Source organism: Mirounga angustirostris, unplaced genomic scaffold (assembly GCF_029215605.1).
Source record: "Mirounga angustirostris isolate CCGP_5_RB_7025 unplaced genomic scaffold, mMirAng1.0.hap1 SCAF_4, whole genome shotgun sequence".
Classification (NCBI taxonomy): domain Eukaryota; kingdom Metazoa; phylum Chordata; class Mammalia; order Carnivora; family Phocidae; genus Mirounga; species Mirounga angustirostris.
Genome location: NW_026991712.1, coordinates 124249796 through 124266382, shown reverse-complemented (window position 1 = coordinate 124266382; position 16587 = coordinate 124249796).

Below are 16587 nucleotides of genomic sequence, written 5' to 3'. Positions count from 1 at the left end.
AATTTGGTTCTTTGGTGACATATAAAATAAAACCGTCTTTCATTTGTCAGTACTTCATGAGACCAAATTTAAAGTCCTTACAATATCCTTAGATGTTGATTATCTTCTATTTCCACTAATTCAAGCTTCTTTAGACACCAAACGCAAGTAAAGAAAGCATAAATAAACAATTCCTGGCAATTTCTGGATGAAAATCTAATAGAAACCTCATAATAATTATCATTATTTTAGCACAATAAATTGCACATAGTTGACAACAAGTGCCTTTGAACATGTGCTTTCTAAAAATGATAGGTCATAACTATAAAAATAATAGGCTGTATTAAATTGAAATATGATTATGGTTGTTTGTTGAACAAATTTAAAACAATGATAAGCCAGCACATATTTTGTTGTAAGTACCTAGCATAATGACCAATCTACAATGGACACTCAACAAATGCTGAATGAATTGAATTAACATGGTAATAAAGTAATATAAATGGCTGACTGATTATCATTTTGTCTGCATTTAGCATGCCTGGCAATCAAGACCTTAGAGCTCAAATATGAATTCATATTCCAATTGCAGTTTGAGGTGCTCAGGAAGCTCAAGATTTAAAGATTTTTTTTTTTTTTTTTTTTTTTTTTTTTTTATTTGAGACAGAGAGAATGAGATAGAGAGAGCATGAGAGGGAGGAGGGTCAGAGGGAGAAGCAGACTCCCTGCCGAGCAGGGAGCCCGATGCGGGACTCGATCCCAGGACTCCAGGATCATGACCTGAGCCGAAGGCAGTCGCTTAACCGACTGAGCCACCCAGGCGCCCAAGGAAGCTCAAGATTTAAAAAAGTTCTAAAGGTGTGTTAAAGGATGTACTTTAAGATAGTGACTTCAACAACCAGATTCAAAGAGTAATGTTGTGAGCTATGCATACCACTTCCATAGACTGCTATTCCCACCATAATTCTTGCACAACACTTTTCACTTGATTCAAAAATGAATCTTGAAAATGTCTATTTATTTCATAATGAGGAACCTTACCCTTAGATTTTTACTTAGGTTTTTAAAAACTAAAATCTCTACCATGTCTTTCTAGACAAATAACTGTTATTGGGAAACTATTTTATGCCCTGTGAAAAAATAAAGCAATGATAAATTTTATACTATTATATTAAGCAAATTTTCTTGAGTTGTTTGGATTATGACTCATATATCTAGAATTTTTTTTCAGAAAGCAAACAACTAAAAGAAAAAAATGTGTAATTTACAGCTCAGTTTTCAATAGAATATATGTTATACAACTTAGCTAATTAATAGAATATTTATAGCTATTCTGCTTTGTCATTTTTGTGCAGCCATGCAGAAGAAACCATTTCATTTTTTCTGTTTCACATTTGCATCACCTCTGGTGGAATCCAGCATTGCTTTTGGTGTCCTAAGTATGGAAATGTGGGCTGGCTAGGGTGCACTGACTTTTGGAAGTAAATCTACCAAATTTACTACCACTAGCATAATACACTCTCTCTAAATTACTCTCTCTAAATGAAAGGTCTTATAATCATGGGGATAAGAGTACTTGGGATAGTGTTTGTGAGTTTAAATGTTAAAAAGGAGTGTTAGTTTTGTATGAATAAAAGCATGTAGAGTGACTGGGTGGCTCAGTCTGTTGAGCCTCTGACTCTTGTTTTCCGCTCAGGTGATGATCTCAGCATCGTGGGATCGAGCCAATGTAGGGCTCTGGCTCAGCATGGAGTCTGTTTCTCTCCTTCTGTCCTTCCCCCCATTCGCGACACTCTCTCTGTCTCTCTCTAAAATAAATAAATGAATCTTTAAATAAAATAAAATAAAAGCATGTGATAGCTATGTGGACAAAATAATTATTAAAGATATTTTATACCACTCTTTCTCAAAGAATGGCCCTCAGAAACAAAAGCATATTGCAAATGTCATGAATAAATTCCATGAATAAATTTGTATTATTTAATACACACAATTCTTCATTTTTAAACAATTTTTGGCAGTTTTGACTAAAAATGTTAATAAATCCTGAGATCTTCCTTTGCAAAAATCTGTATCTATACATTTCTACAGCATAAATTTTAGAATACTGATTTAACCCTTTAAAATATAAGAGTTTTTGGGCAGCTGGGTGGCTCAGTCGGTTAGGTGGCTGCCTGCAATTCAGGTCATGATCCCAGGGTCCTGGGATCAAGTCCTGCATCAGGCTCTCTGCTTGGCAGGGAGTCTGCTTCTCCCTCTACCCTTCCCCCTGCTCATGATCTCTCACTCTCTTTCTTTCTTTTTTTTTTTTTTTTAAAGATTTTATTTATTTATTTGAGAGAGAGAGAAAGCACATGAGAGGGGGGAGGGTCAGAGGGAGAAGCAGACTCCCTGCTGAGCAGGGAGCCCGATATGGGACTCGATCCAGGGACTCCAGGATCATGTCCTGAGCCGAAGGCAGTCACTTAACCAACTGAGCCACCCAGGCGCCCTCTCACTCTCTTTCTTGCTCTCGCTCTCTCTCTCAAATAAATAAAAATCCCCCCCAAAAAAAGAGTTTTAAATTTTATCTAAAACTGATTTACTCCACAGGACAGTAAGTTTCTTGATAAGGCTTTGCTACAAACTTCTAGCCAGCAGAATTCCAGATATTCAACAAACACGTTCTGAATTGGTGTGAGTTAGATTTTAGAAGATATAATTTTCTGTAGACATATTTTGTCATGCAAGAAGATGTCATATAGATATTTGTGTTAAAAGTATGTATGCATGCATATATGTTTGTATACACAGATGTGTCTGTTGTAATTAAGTATATATATATTAAGATATACATACATATAGAGAGATTATAGAAAACTTTTCAGAACACTCATATTTTTGACTATCATTCCATCATTACTTAATAAGAAGACTGGTAGTTAAACTAATTCTATGAACACTCATTCTCCATTGATTTAATTGTTAATCACTCTGACATTTAAAGAAAAGTCAATTTCCAAGGTTGCCTCTATAAAACAATATACTTTAGTGATTATTGTTTCAATACGTTAACAGCCTTGACTTTTCTTTAGAACATGAATTACTTTTTTTTTTTTAAAGATTTTATTTATTTATTTGAGAGAGAGAGAATGAGAGAGAGAGAACACATGAGAGGGGATAGGGTCAGAGGACGAAGCAGACTCCCTGCCGAGCAGGGAGCCCAATGCGGGACTCGATCCCAGGACTCCAGGATCATGACCTGAGCCGAAGGCAGTCGCCCAACCAACTGAGCCACCCAGGCGCCCCATGAATTACTTATTAAGATAAAATAGTTGAAAACACATGGATGATTTCTTATTTGACTATCTTCTCAAAACTACTTTTTCATCATTACCCATGCTTTATCTAGAATGATTTTAGTTGAACCAAAGTTCTCTGGTGGAGCCAGAACTTTTTTCAGTAAAAAGTAGTGACAAGTTGAAATTGGAAGCAAATGTTGTACAGATATCCTCTATATTAAAATAAATGTTGCCTCTTCTAGTCTTTACAGGGCTAAAGTTGTAAGTGAAAACTACATTGGCCCTGCATACCATACATTCTAAAAAATGATGACTTTTCCCTATGTATAATAGGGAGCTATTTAAGGTGAGAGAGTGATATATTTTACATTTGTAATTTAGACTATTAACCCGTGATATTGGTGAGCATGGGTGGAGGGAGGAGGAAATATAAGATACTATTCAAATAGGTAAAAAGCTATGGAGACATAAAAGAGAAGTGTTAGAAACCCACAAAAGACAGAGTAGGCAACATAGGATGTTTCATTTATATTATATGGGACCACAGATGCCATTTATGAGGTTGTGTTACTAGAAGAGAAGTACGAGGTAAAGAAAAGTATATTTCAATTTTACCAGGTAGTAAATGAGCCCTACAAAGGCTTTTCAAAAAAACTTACATTTTCTCTGATATCATTTTATTCTCCTTCCTTCAATTTCCTGAACCTGGGTGAGTCCCTATGTAAAGCACTAAGCTACACCAGATGTAAGTTGTGCCCAAGATGAAGAAATAATGGTGTCATTTGGAAAGGAGAATTTCATAATTCTCTACACCACCATTAAAAGAACCTTTCATACCTTATGTCTTGGGTCAGTTTCCTGGGTGTACTGAGAGATTGATTCTCTCAGGATCATCATATGTTGTGTAATGAAGGAAGCAGAATTGGATCGAAGGAGTAGAACTAAAATTTACAAGCACCAAAGTCCTCTGCTCTGAGGCTGGCAGAGCCCTTCAGAGTAATCCACCATTGAGGCAAAGAGGCCACACCTTTTTTTTTTTAAACTTACTTATTTTATTCTTTTTTTTTATTTTTAAAGGTTTTCTTTATTTATTTTAGAGAGTGGGCACGAGAAGGGGGAGCTGCAGAGGGAGAAGCAGTTTCCCCACTGAGCAAGGAGCCTGATGTGGGACGCGATCCCAGGACCCTGGGATCATGAGCCAAAGGCAGATGTTTAACAGACTGAGCCACCCAGGCGCCCTGGGGCCACACCTTTTAAACCCCATGTGACTAATCATTGGATGTATCCCTCTTTCGAGGATGGATGTATCTTTGGCAAGGCATTTTGAAGCCAATTCCCAGGGAGGGACTCAGCTGACAGAAGTCAGCCACCTCTTTCCGACACACAGCTAGGATACAAGTGCTTCAGTCCTGAAAGAAGCATCTGGGCAGAATATCATAGCATCCACTATACAATCGAAGAAAGTAATTTAAGAATTCTCAAACTACTGTCAAACACACGCATGCGTGCACGCGCGCACACACACACTCATAGGACAAAATCAACAATGACAAGAAATCAAACCAGAAAGACAGCTTTATGGGAATTGCTTTCTCTTTTATTTATGTTTATATTGCATTTTTGAAAAAGGAAAATAAAGATAAAGGTCATGATAGTTGCATTAGTATGGATTGATCTGGCTCAGTGAACTGAATACCCTAAATGAGAATTTCTGGAGTAGTTAAAATAGAAAGAACTTTTTAACAGGGACTTTGATTGATGACCATAACCTATACAAGCTTTTGCCTTAGTGATATGGTGAAGATGAAATGCTACAGCTTGTTTGAAATGAGAAATCATGTTTTTAAAGGACATTTTCTTCTGTTCATTGGACAATGTAGTGACTTATGGGTCCGGCTCTTTGTGTCTAGAATTTATTTCTGTTTACTACTGTAAGCTAAAGTTTTCAGTTGAGGAAAGTCTCGACTAAATCACATTTTCTTCCTGATATTATTAAGTTCAAAATCAAATAAAACTATTCACCTATTTTATTGTATTAGAAAAAAAGTAATTAATAATTTTTGAGCAGATCTTCTTCACACCACTCCATTAAAATATAGTAGATGCCTATGTATTACTGTATTAGTGATTTAAATATTTTCATAAGACCTTTTAACTTCTCATAGTTAAGAGAAAATATTGAAAAATTATAAAAAATAGAACAAAGAAACTAAAGACTTTGTAATTTCTCTAAGAATTTTAGAAACTTAAGGTAATTTAATCATAAAAGCCTAGCAAGTTAACAGTTAAATAAAAAAAAAAAAATGAGCGTATAAGAGAGCAGATGATCAAAGTGTCTTGATGCTGAACATGTCCTCACAGTCACTATGTAACTAGGAACAAGCCATATGATTCTTTTATCCCTTGGAAGAGAAACTAAGTCAGGAAAAAACTAGAAAACACTAGTTCTGACTCATACATGGGAAAAGATCTGTGTCTAACAAAGTGGCATAATAGCGCCATGGAGAATTGCTTTTGGATCACTTAAAACTACATTATGTTAGAGCTGGAAGGGACTTAGTATCCAAATTCCCTCACTTCACAAATAAGGATGTTGAGACCAAAATGGTGAAGTTTCTTCATCAAGGTAATATGTAGAGGTGTTCATGCTCTCTCTCTACCCTACCATATGCCTGTCAGAGGACAAGGATGTAATCTCAGCTTCTAGTATAAACCTTTTGTTGACCCTTTCCCTGAACCCCGTGATGTATTATAGATTTCTAAAATTCTAAATAGTAATTATTCACTTATGGAGCTCCTTCCCCAACTATGTCTCAGTTATATTATAAATCAGGCTATCTCTTATTGATTTTACTAATATACCTCTTGTGTGTTCTGGACTTTAATCTAGTTCAGTGATTATCATTGTCATTATTTTAAAGATGAGATAAAGTTAACTGAGTTATAGAGGTTAATTATCTTGTTCAAGGCCGCTTAATTTTTCTGAGATAGATTCTATTTTCAAACCCAAGGTGTTCTGACCCCAAGTTCATTTCTTTATTTTAAATGCCTGGAGGAGTTTCTAGTATCGAATAGGAACTCAATGAATGTATGCCGAATGACTGAATAAATGCAGTGGCTGCTAGAGCCAGCATCTCCTCCTTATAATTTTGGATTATGTGTTCTTTCTATTAATCATCACTGTTTTGCCCCATTCTACTACCCTATTTAAAATCTGTCCTTTTTTTTAAACATTCAGTTCCAAGAAACCATCGCTTTAAATGAGGCAAAATGTCTTAACTTCTTTATTTAAATGAAAAATAAAGCAGAGCCCTGGTTTGGACTCTCCCCACTACCCCACAAAGCATGTGGGACAAGAAGGAAATGCCAGTAATCCTCTTCTGGTTTAAGAAGAAAACAAGATTTTATTGTTTCAGAAAACCGATGTCAGTTTGGATATTACCACAACAAAAGTTGTTGGGTGACAGCTAATCAGAATCAGAGATGCTACTGAAGTTAAGGCTTCATAGCAAAAGTCTCCATAGTCCAAGATTCTAAGACTTCTTAAAATAACTTTGTAAAAACAGTCGTTATGTGTAAAAACAGTGTATTATGCAGAATTCAATTTGTTTTCCTACAGCTTAAGAGAGGAGGGAATATTTTGTCTTTCTTATCTTGCTGAGATTTCTTTCACTGAGTTGTAGTTTTTAAGACCAAGAGCTACAAGCCCATTAATTAGCTCCAGGAGAAGAAAAGGCAAGGCTGAGAAGCTCAAAATTCATGCCATGCAGAGAAAATGGTACAGAACAAGTTTATTTAAAAAAACAGCATACGGACTAAGCAATATTTTGCATCTGAAAAGCCTTCCTCAAATATTCTAGCCGCACAATTTTGGCTCCCTTTCCTGGTTATCTTGACTACACCCTCCTAAACCACTACTTAACATTTGACTTTATACTATCTGCTAGTTAATTTTCCATGCTTTTTACTATAGGAATCATGTGATTTTTCTGAGTCAAGAGCCATGAGAACCATTATACAATGGTCTCTCATACTATACCAAATGTTGCTTTATAGGCATGATGTATCATATTATCTATTTGCACAGAAAAAAAAAGAGTCTTAAAGATTAAAAATTGGATGATTTGACCAATTTATAGTGGTTCAAAAGAAAAAGAAGTGATTCCTATGAAATACGTCTAACCCCTGTGGTCTATTATAAAGGAAGCTTCATATTATTCACTAGATTAGTTTTATCATTATTGTACACAATAAAAATTATTTTTTATCTTATGGTCTATTTTAGAGCCTTTTCAAAATGCTTTAAAAATTGCAAATGTTTTCTCATGGAGACTATCGCCTAGAAAACATTGTTCACACATGAATATATGTTAAAATTAGCTATATAATAAAAGAACGGGCACTGAATAATGAAAAATAATCAGTAATAAGGTATTTTCCCACTACTCTATTTTTTCACTGAGCTGCAGTAGATAGTTCTTCCAAAGAAGCAGCACAGCAGAGTGGAGAGAAAACCATTTCTGGACACAAATCTGGTTCAAATACTATTTTGGAAATCTACCTTCTTGATAACATTTTTTTTTTAAGATTTTTATTTATTTATTTGACAGAGAGAGACAGCGAGAGAGGGAACACAATCAGGGGGAGAGGGAGAAGCAGGCTTCCCGCTGAGCAGGGAGCCCATGGGGGGCTCAGTGGGGGGCTCGATGGGGGGTTCAATCCCAGGACCCTGGGATCATGACCTGAGCCAAAGGCAGACGCTTAACAACTGAGCCACCCAGGCGCCCCACCTTCTTGATAACTTTGGGAAAGCCATCAGTCTTCTCAACTATTAGATGAGGGAAATATTTCTTGTTTTTATTAAAGTCAATAACATGAATCAGAGAGCATCTGATTCACATGGACAATTTTACCACACTTCAAACTTGTTGCAAAGAAATTCAGATATTTTTATTAACACCTGAAATCTTATCATGGATAACTATGTAATGTTTTAGTGAATTCTGCAGTATTCACAACAAATACTTGTGTAGCTTTGTGAAAGACAGAACACACTTTGGGACAAAAAATACATAGGTCAACTAAAAGCATAGCCTACAAAAGATAGGCAGTGATTTATTTTCTATTGAGTAGCAAAAAAAAAAAAAAAAAAAAAAAAAAAAAAAAAAATTGAGGCCAAACTGAAATATATTGAAAAGGAAAGACTGATAAAAATCAAATTTGGTTTCTTTCTTTCTTTCTTCTTTTCTTTTTTTTTTTTTTTAACTGACAGAAGCTAGGTTAAAGGACATGACCTTAGATATGAAAGCCTAGTTTTCTCCTAACAATGAATCCCAGAATCAGGAAGAATTACCCACTTTGAAGGACTTCCCTTTGTTAAAATAAAATAAAATGGAGATCCGGCCTGAAAATCCCCCAAGCAAAAAAATCCTTTAAGCCACATAAGCAAACCCTTTAAGCCACATAAGCAAAACTAATTCTAGTTTATTTCATGAACATAAGTGAAATTTAACTTAGGCTATTTCTTGTAAATGCCTCTGATAATCAGAAAAAAAAAAACAACTTAGGTCATCTCACTATAATGGTAAAAGATAACCACTTTTAACCAATCCCCTGCTGTCTGGAAAATGGAATGCCATTGTAATAACCTATCATTGTAAAGGTTAAACAACTTGCTCATCTTCACTTTAGAAGCCATCCTGTAACATCATGCTTCTGAGTTTCATATCAATACTGGGTTTATGAAGGGTTTGTTTTTCATTCAATAAACTATTCATATCAACTAAAGCTCTCTGTGTTTTCTTTAAATACTATGCACAAAACAACCTGCGTCAGCGGAAAGGAGTAATGGAGGTAAGCATGTTTAATTTATTCTTCCCAAATTTACCAATCAGAAAAGCCCTTCCAATTTTCCTTAAAAAAGGTGACAAAAAGAGGTTGAAAGAGGAAAGGGTCTACAATTATGCACCTTCCACTTGGGTGTGTCATTACTAATCAAATGAATATTCTCTCACATGTGTTAATGATGAAACATACCACAAGGTAGAGTGATTTTATAAGATATGACTGTTCTGTCGCTAATGCAAACTTTAACTGCATTTATAGAACTACAAATGATTATTTTATCAACTTGGATTTGATATAAGTTAATTACAATATAATTTGATATAATTTATAATTTCATTTTAACATTCTCTTTATTTCGAAATCTGTTAACATACTAAGGAATATGCTCAGGATTGATTTGGTTTCTTTACACTTATTCACTTCTTATTTTAATCAACTAACTTTCTGAAAGTATAGTATTAAGCTTAACTCAAGTACTGAAATATACCTGCATGGATTTTAATTGGAAGCTAGACATACACAGTATTCCATCAGAAAATCATTTCTTTCTATTGTGTTGATCAAATACAACACAAGAAACAACACTGGTGCATTTAGTGAACCAAAAAACAATTGATCACTCAGAATATTTAGAGAATTGAATGCTTTTTCTGTATGGCATTTTGCTTTACTGAATCTTATCAATTAAAATACAAATAAATTAACATATGACATATTAAAGTAAAATAAAATCTCTTGCACCTAAAATGTTGCTGTATATAAAGTCTTTAAATGATTCCAAATGAAGTTGAGATCTATCTTTTGTTGTTTTGTAACCACACTTAGTACCATTTTTCATTTTAACTGTAAAAGAGGAAGTTCATTTAACATAAAATATGTTCACTCAGTGCTATATAATTTATTTAATTTGTTTAAATTTAACTGGCAAATAAATGGAAATAGGTTAAATAATTAAGTAAATCTTTATAAAACTGGACCCATAGTTGGGAATGGATTTGAAATTACTTCATATACTTTTTATATATTATTATGGTGAAAAATAAAGAATCATTATCCTTAAAAGGCTATAAATGAGGACAAATGTGCAAAAATTTGGGACTATGTGACTGGCAGAATGAAGGAAAGGAATGAGAAATTGGGTAATTCTAAATATATGATCAGTAAATTTAAATTAAAAATTATTTCAAGAGGGTCCTATCCCTTGTGGAAGTATGAGAGCCAGCATCTCATACTTCTTGACTTTCTGGAATTGATCAACTATACAAGCTTTATTCAAGTCCAGAAGATATCTGTAAAAGGGAATAGCTTGACCAGTCCAATCCACTCCATGCACACTGGTCACCGATGCTAAACTTAAGAGTTGCTGTCAGATCACTAATACTACCAGGAATAAATGGGAGACTGAGTTTGGGGTCAAGGATATCAGGATATCAGGAATGTTAGCTTTCATTTTTACTTTCTTTTTTTTTTAATCAATTAATTTTTTAAAAGATTTATTTATTTATTTTAAAGAGGGGGGAGGGGCAGAGAGAAAGAGAGCGGGAGAGAGAAACTAAGCAGACTCTGCGCTGAGTGTGGAGCCTGATATCATAATCCTGAGATCATGACCTGCGCTGAAACCAAGAATCAAATGTTCAACCAACTGCCCCCTAGGCACCCCCATTTTTACTTTCAATATGCCTGGAAGATTCTTAAGGGACAGAATACTGTGGGGGTTTTTTGTTGCTTTGTTTTAAGATTTTATTTATTTATTTGAGATAGAGAGTGAGAGAGAGAGAGAGAGAGAGAGAGCATGGTGGGGGGAGGGGCAGAGGGAGAGAGAGAAGCAGGCACCCCACCGACTGGGAGCCTGATGGCCAGTCAGGACCCTGGGATCATGACCTGAGCCAAAGGCAGACACTTAACCGACTGAGCCACCCAGGCGCCCCCACAGTTGTTTTGATATGAAGCCAGAAAGCACATGCCACCAGGAGAATAGGTTTCTGATAATTCCTAGGTAAATGTTCCTTCTGGGAAGAAAACCCAGTGGATAGAAAAGATGAGCTACTCCATATATACAACTACATGAACTATGCACTGAACAGAATCTATGAGTGGAAAAAGCAGATCTGCAATGATCCAAATCTCTGGAGGGTACAGACTCAAAGTACATTTTTTTGAATACATGACTCAAATTCTTATTCTCTTATGACCTCATCTTTAATCTGGGGTAAATATCATCTCCAAGCCTTCCCATTCTTTTTGCTGAATTAAAATAACATCATCTATATGTCTCCATCTACAATTACTATCCTATTTTTCTTCAAGTTTTTTTTTTTTTTTTTTTTTTGTTCCAGTGTGGATTGATTAGCTAGGGCAAATGGTAGTCATTATGCTTTTAATCAAAATTTATTTATGTTTGATCAAACTCTCACCATGTCCTTGATTCATTTTACCTTTCTGACCCTAAAATATGTAAAATCTTCCATATTTCTCCTGGCTTTTGTTTCTTTTCTGACATAGACCCAAATTGATTTGACTCTTTCTTCTCAATTCACTGCTACCAACCAACTTTCCATCTAATCAATACACCTACTCAAAAATGAGTCAGAGGGATTTATAGCTGTGTGACTTAAGTAGCTCAAGTCACCTGAGCTTCAGTTTCTTAATTTATAAAATGTAAAATCAAACCTACATGTTTTCTAATATCTCATCTCTACCTTAAAGCTAAAAAAACCAAGAATGGGAATGGAGGAGAGAGATGGAAGATTCCGGAAGAAAAAAAAAAATCTGGAAAGTCAATGCCAAGTATTAACAATAAACAGAATAATAATACTTTCCCTGGCGCTGTTCAAATGTTTGCTAAAAAGACAGGGATTTTGCCTTAAGCTTCAGATCATTTTGTTACTTCCAAGTTGAGATAGTGAAAGAACTGGACTGGAATAGGAGCAGTAAGAGCAAAAGGGCAAATCTAGGTATTCTACTTTGACCTATTAAATTGGATAATAGTCTCTGTGATGCCCTAATTATGAATAACCACCATTTTCCTCTCCCCTTATTAAAAAGAAAACAGAAGAGCAAATTGTGATGAAACATGTAACTGAAATAAACCATGACATCTTTAAAAAAATAAGCTCTTCCACCAAATGTCAAGGATTCTGTGGTTTAGATGAAATGAAAGACCAATAGCTTTGTATTTGTCTTGAGATTGGAACATTTCTAGAAGAGGCTGACTTACACAAAAATGAAAACAAAATCAAACCACAAAATTCTAAATAAAGACTTTTGAACCTCCAAATATGAGCTGTTAGTTTCTAAATTATTTAAATTATAAATTTCTGTGTTCAAGTAATTCCATATATTATATAATCCTTAGGGTAATGAAGAAACAACTTTCTTGTGAAAATCATGGTTAAGGCTGGGAAAGTGGGGGTGTTCTGAGTCTCCCCCTAAAATGATGATTGGTCCATACTAGGTCAAAAGTTCATGTAGAATATTTAGTGAATTAATATTTACTTCCATGGATGTTTTTTGAATTGTTGTATATACTGAATTGAAATTTTTACTTCCACTTCCTCTTCAGATTTCATCTGTGACTTTGGGAAGATCACTGAACTGCAACCTGCCTGTTCATTCATTTATAACATTAATCTCTATTCATTCATTTACTTAAAAAATATCTACTGCATACCTTCTAAGTACAAAGCAAATGGCTTGCTTCTTTGTCAGATACAGTGACAATTTAGACATGAGCCTCATTGAACTTATTATCTTGAGAGAGAGAAGAAAATAACATGTATATAAATAATGTGTTCTGGGTGTCATGTAAAAACAAAGCAAAACAAAACAAAAACTGTTATATGGCGTTGAAAGTGACAAATGCCATAAAGAAGTTCAGATAAAGTAAAATGTAAGTTCAGAGGAAGGCAAGATTATTTAAAGCAGAGATAAATGAAAGGATTTTGGATGAGTTGAAATTTTATCTGGGCATAAAAATGCAGATTGAATTGGAACATAAGAAAATATGGAAGAAGCATATTCCAGGCAGGAGCAAGTGTCCACCAATGAGCTCAGTTATCCTAGAGCTTAATGTGCAAAGAAACAAACGAACAAAAGAGCATAGCAATAATCAAATTCGGATCAAATTGCAAGAAATGCTGATGACCAGGGTTAGGAATCTAAGATTTATTCTGTGAACTTTAGTTGGACATGGAAGGTTTTTGAGGCAGGAAGAGATAGAAATTCATCACTATTTTAAGAAAATTAAATCTGATATATGTGTGTGTGTATATATATATATAGTATTTTTGTCTTCCCTAACTGGACATGTAAAAGAATTCCCAGAACATTCTTACAAAATCCTACTTTTTTCATCAGCAACCTATGTGCTACTGTTTGCATTAACAGTAATAAAAGATTAAAACATAATGAGCTCTATCATAGTTAATTTACCTTAATACTGAAACGATGCTTCTTTTTTTTTTTTAAGATTTTATTTATTTATTTGACAGAGAGAGACACAGCGAGAGAGGGAACACGAGCAGGGGGAGTGGGAGAGGGAGAAGCAGGCTTCCCGCTGAGCAGGGAGCCCGATGCGGGGCTCGATCCCAGGACCCTGGGATCATGACCTGAGCCGAAGGCAGACGCCCAACCGGCTGAGCCACCCAGGCGCCCCCCATTTTTTTTTTTTTTTTAAGATTTTATTTATTTATTTGACAGAGAGAGACACAGCGAGAGAGGGAACACGAGCAGGGGGAGTGAAACGATGCTTCTTATAATAAATTTATTCACTGAAAAGGAAAGGAATAGAGAACAAATGACAATAGCTTTTTTCCAAGCAAATTAGGTGTTAGTGTCAAAGAAAAAATAGTTTTAGGATTTGAAGCACTGTATCACATAAGAACAAACAATATTATTGTTAATTTGGTTAACAACAGCACAGAATCCATCTTGGCGTGAGCACTGTTAAGTTATTCTCAGAGAGAAAATATATATAGTTATAAACAAGACCAGTTTCTCCAGAGTCACGTCGGCCGGATGCCCCCTCTACGCTTACAGTTGTGATTACATTTAGTGCAATGTATTTACACCTTCTTGCCCATGCCCCCTTATGGCTAAATCCCTTCACGAAAGCACCAGAAATCTGAAAGATGGCTTGTCAAAATGTTTTTGGTGACTTCCCTGTAAGATTATCTTGTCTCCAGAAAAACCTACAGAGGCATTTCAGTGTGGGCATCGAGACTACGTATTTCCATACTCAGCCCATTATAGTATATATATATGTATATACTATATATATATAGTATATACATATATATATAGTGTGTATATATATATATATATATATATATATATATATATATATGGTCCATCTTTATTGCTTCAAATAGCATCTCACCACGAAATTCATTCCCTCGGATCATTTCTATGTATCTTTGCCTTACTTTGTTTTGAGGTCTGGGCCATACCTTAAAAATATTTCTGTTTATCTTCATGATTTTACATGCGGTAGACATTGAAAAAAAATTAGAAAATATGTAAGTAAATAAATAAATGGCCCATTTGGGAATAAAAACAACCTGAGGGAAGAAAATGCTGTTTTCAACCCTTTCCCCAGACATAAGTATTTTGAAATCACACCATCTTCTCATTTTACATTGGAACAAAAACACTCCCAATCCTTCATGTGGTTAGAAATCTGAACACTGCCAAAGATACATTTCTCATTTCACACTTCAGAAATGATGCAAAAGATCATTTTATCCCCCTAGGGCTTGAAATAATGGGTAGTCTTTGCAAGTACTCCTGTTAGAAAAGACTACAGATTACCCACCGTTCCTTTTAACCATAACCATCCGGACACCACGTCATCACCACTAAAAGCTTCATTTTTTAACAGGAAGGGAAAAAAGAGAGAAAGGGAGCACGCAACACGCCTGTAAATGTGTTAACCGCTCGTAAATGTTAATTATCCATTCAAGGTAGCAGTAGGCTCTTTCACATCCACCAAGTGCTTGCAATACGTTGTTCGAGGTTATCCACCCCCAAGCCCAGGCTGATTTCACAAATTTCTCTTTCAAAGCATACCACATGCAAAATCTTACGCCAGCTCTTCAGAAGGAAGGCACAATATGAATCCGGCATATAAGTAAATAAATATTGCTCGCAGACAGGGCTCCAGGTCATTTCTTTTTATCTCCTTCTGTCTTTGTTTTTCTGGTTTACACATTAGCTGTGTTGATTTCCCCCTTTCACACACTTTATTAGCATTGATGAATTCTAATGAGATAATATTTTTTTTCCAAATACAAGAGATAAAATTTCCTGAGTAGTACAATTACCAGTTTACTTAGGAAGCTTATAATAACTGAGTAACTGAGGTAAGTATTGGATGAACTATTTTAAGTTTTCTGTAACAATGAAACTCAAGGGACTGTGGAAGAACTATAATGTGTACAGACTTAGAAACCATTTACTTGCTTCAGTGACCCCGGGCTAGTTCCCTCCATTTTCTGACTTCATGTTCTTGTCTATAAAATTGTGATGACAAACCCTATTGCAAGGGGATGTCCTGAGGATGTAATTAAATTTTCTGTTACATAGTAGGACTTTTCAACTGTGTTTTATTTTGACCTAATCTAATGCAATCAGTTTAATGCAAATTAATAAGGTTCACTGTTATGGGAACCCAAATATGCCTTTATTTCAGTTGATTTTTGTCTAACAAGTCCCATTATGAAGCCAACAGTGAATTCTATGTGGGTACAATATAATTAGTATCTCTTAAAATTAATTTTCACTGAGCATTATAAATGAGCACAATTAGTATTAAGAGAAAACTACTGATATTCTGTGTTCACTCATTAAATGAAAGTGCATATTTAGGTCTCCTCTCCAGCTTAACTGTCAAGCATTTTCTCAGTCAGTGACTTGCTGCCATTGCTGCTATATCCAGAATACACAGTCTGATATAACAAGCAACAAATATTTATTTCATTTCTATGAATTGGAAAGACATTATGCACAAGGCACAGCCCATGCAAGACTCTGTTGAGGATGATAGTCCCTGGGCAATATGATAAGGGTTTTGGGAAAGAAAGTAGCTCAATTTTTGTTATATGTTCTTTGATACATTTTGATTTTTAAAGCATATTCATGTATAATATTCAAAATAACTAAAAGAAGAAAGATAACATCTGTCTTCAAAGATTTTTAAACTGGAGCGAGAAAGAATATGATGCACAAGGACATGATGCCCTATGTTTGGCTTAATACTTTGCTGTCATCTTAAAATCCTAATAGTTTTTGGACGGGGGTCCAACATTCCCATTTTGCATTGGGCCTGTGTCTTATATAGATGCATCTTTATACACATAAATGTGGGATTATAAGGTAGAATGTGGTAAGAACAAAGTGAATAGTACTCACAGTTCCTGACAGAGAGAAAAGAAAGCCAAACCACTGCATCTAACAAACAGGCCAAAGTAGGATAAAATGCATC